The 3,598-nt window shown below is 38.8% G+C and overlaps 1 protein-coding gene across 4 annotated transcripts in view; it reads right to left on the bottom strand.

Annotated features, from left to right (window-relative positions):
* Positions 1-3,598, bottom strand: part of RAB6A (RAB6A, member RAS oncogene family) — a 66,958-nt gene that overhangs the window by 48,256 nt on the left and 15,104 nt on the right. The gene's annotated exons all lie outside the window — the stretch shown is intronic.

Below are 3,598 nucleotides of genomic sequence, written 5' to 3' on the forward strand. Positions count from 1 at the left end.
AATAAAATATAATTATAGGAAAAAAAAAACAGTAGACAACAAAAAAAAATACAAACCATATAATCCAACAAACTAACAGACAAGTAGTAGTATTACTTGTAGCTTTTTTCAAATGCTTAAATGAAGAAATTGAAAATAAATGCATGGTCTACATTTTCTTACAGGGAAAACTAAGAAAAACTGGCAATATGATAAAAAGTATTTAATACCATCGTAGGGAGCTCTGATGACCTAACAATAAGAAACTGTACTATAATCCCCAAGGCACATGGTTCAAATACACCAGCTGCTCTGCAGAAGAAAGAAAGGCGATCTCCTCCATCAACTGTTCTGCAGGAGAATGACAATCTCATCCAGTGCAATTAACTGCCTTTGAAAAATTGCTGGAGGGTCAACTATGGGTCCTGGTTCCTACTCAAAGGCACACAACAGCACTATCTTAAATTTTCTTACTTATGTGCATTACAATTTTCTCCCAGCTTTAATTGTAAGATACAGAACAAAAACATTATCTATATTATTCATTACTAGTGTAAAGAACCAGTCCCTGTCTGAAACTCAGTGAACAAAAAAAGAAACTTTACCAAGTAGACAGAATTTAATTTTGTATGTACAAAGAAAAAAACACTTCAACTTAGTAATTAACAAAAAAATATCTTTCTCAATGATAGAAATATTCTAACATGACTAGCAATCCTGTCATTTAAGATTTTTTAAATACATTTTTCTGTATGCATATACTTTAATAAAAAAATTTCCCTAAACAATCATGGTCTGAACAATAATAATACTATGGAAAGTGGTTTTGTACATACAGCAGTAAACTGAGAGGAATGGGAGGTCAAGTTAAACAGTCTAAGTTCACCGAATTGCCCAAAACAATAAAGTTAGCAATTAACTGCAAAATCAGTTAAGTCAGAGATGCATATCACAATTTCTAAGTTAATTGCTGACTAAAGTTGAAAAAAACTGTCTCATTTTCAACCAAATGAAGTAAAAAATATACAACACTTTTTTTTAGTTTTACTTTGCCTGTCTCCTTGAGAAGGAAAAATTCGCAAACTTCAAATAGCAAAGATGCCATCTGAAAGACTAACATGCACCTGATCCAAACCATGATTTTTTTGGTTACTTGCTATTAAGCTATTATAAGTTTGAAAATGAATAAGGATGACAGAAGAACAGATGACTCTGAATTGTGGTGTTGGCAAACAATGTGGAATATTCCATGGACTGCTAAAAAGACAAACAAGTGTGTCTTAGAAAAAGTGTAACCAGGGTATTCTTTAGAGGCAAGAACAGTGAAACTTCCTCTCACATACCCTGGACATGTTGCTAGTAAGGGCCTTGATGGCAACAGATTGGTAAGGTGACATCTGCCCTAGGCTGCTATTACCTTAATTTTTTTTTTTGCTTCCAATTTTGTTGTAATTTTACCAATTAAGTACCTATCTCTATGTTATAATTTATCTCTGATCATGGACTGGTGTCTCAGTCAGAGCCAGGGGCCATTGCCCAAGACTGCTGGAGGACTGGGAGGGAGAGGTAATAATCAGGAGAACTATCAAACTGTGGCTAACTTTGAGGAAAATGGGAACCCTAGAACACTTGATTGTGCTCATGAGAAACCTATACTTCAATCAGGAAGCAGTCCTGAGAAGAGAACAAAGAAACATTGTATGGTTCAATATCAGGAAAGGAGAGTGTCAGGGATGTGTCCTGTCTCCATATCTTTCCAATCTATGTGCATTCGGGAGGCTGGGCTTTATGAGGAGTAATGTGGCATCAGGATTGGAGGAAGACTCATCAACCACTTGCATTATGCAGATGACACAACTTTGCTTGATGAAACTGAGGACCTGAAGTACTTACTGCAGAGGTCAAGGACTGTACTCTTCAATATGAATTGAAGCTAAACATCAAGAAGACAAAGATTCTCACCACTGGGCCAATACTGACAGCAGCATAATAGATGGAGAAGAGAATGAAGTTTTTAACAATTAGAGCTTGCTCGGCTCCACAATCAACAGTCTTTTTGCACCAGCTGTCAGGAAATCAAAAGATGAACTGCACTGGGAAAATCTGCTGTCAGGGACCTCTCCAGAGTACTGAGCATCAATGATGTCAGTCTAGAGACTAAGGTACACCTGATCCAGGCCATGATTTTCACAATTGCTTGTCAAGCATCAGAGAGCTAGACAATGACTAAAGATGACAAGAAGAAAAAGTGATGCCTTCGAATTGTAGTGCTGGAGAAGAGTCTTGAACATACCACAGACTACTAAAAGAACAAACAGGTCTGCCTTGGAGAGGGTGAAACCAATTTTCTTAAAGGTAAGGATTCTGAAGCTCCAACTCACATACTTTGGGCATGTCGCCAAGAGGGACTGGTTTTTGGAGAAGGATATCATGCTTAGAAGGGTGGAAGGACAGCGCAGGACAGGAAGAGCCCGGATGCGATCGATTATCACTAACTGGGGCAATGCGGATAGGTGGTCGCAGTCAGTGATACTGGCTCAGGACAGGGCAGGCTTTAGGGCTGTTGTACATACTTGATGGCACATAACAACAGAGTTTTGTAATACTGGCCTAATGTTGCTAGGTTGCAGGCTGAATGGCCTGCCAGCACACTTTAGAAGCAGTCCCAAAAAACTGTATCCTGTTGCCAACCTGAGTTATAACCTGCTAACTTTCCTTATAAGGCCCATAATCATGAGTATGGTTCTATAAGGGTTGTGGAACTCTGGCAATGGATTTCTGACCCATTAATAGAGCAGAAGGGAGTTCTGGTAATGCACTGGTAAGAAGCTGTGCTTGTAATCCCAAAACCATGTGGATGGAATTCACCAGCTGCTCCACAAGAGGACAGGCAATCTCTTCCTGTACAATTTACTGCATCTGAAAATTCACTGGAGGGTCAGCTATGGGTTGGTTCCAACTTGATATAACACAACAACACAACAAGTAGAACAGTACAACTCATGTTGGAATTAGTAGATGCAGGAGTGAGGAGCCCATATCTGGCCTTGTGGGAAATGGTTTTGTGCTGTAGATGATGTTGATAGGGACAGTTCCCCCTGTGTAGTTAGCAGCCATCCCCAACTATTCACATTCTTTTTATAGCCACACAGCTAGAAAATGCTGCTACCTGAAATGTCAGTGCTTCAAATCAACAGAGATCTATAAAAGAAAAGACTTGATGATTTGCCCCTGTAGCAATTATAGCCTAGCAAACTATGAGGCATTCAATTCTGCTAGACATAGTCATTGTAAGCTGGAACTGACATGACAGCATGCAACAACATTTCCAAGTTATTGAAATATACTCTGGTAGCAGTCTATAGGGATTTGACTGTTACTCTAACAGCTAAGTTTCCCAGTCAGTTTGTATCCACCAGTGGCTCCATTGGGGGAAGCAAAGAGGGCATTATATTCCTGTGTGATTTAGTCTTGGAAACCCAAATAGCAGAGTCAATTCTGACTTGATAGCAATGAGTTTTATTTGTAAGGATACCCTGTAAACATGTTCATGCACTCCTCTTTCTGGGGTTTTTATGATCATTTTTGCTGGTTTTTCAAAGCACTGTTCTTTTTTTTT

Source organism: Elephantulus edwardii, unplaced genomic scaffold (assembly GCF_000299155.1).
Source record: "Elephantulus edwardii isolate Elephantulus edwardi_28Jun2011 unplaced genomic scaffold, EleEdw1.0 scaffold00044, whole genome shotgun sequence".
Taxonomy (NCBI): Eukaryota; Metazoa; Chordata; class Mammalia; order Macroscelidea; family Macroscelididae; genus Elephantulus; species Elephantulus edwardii.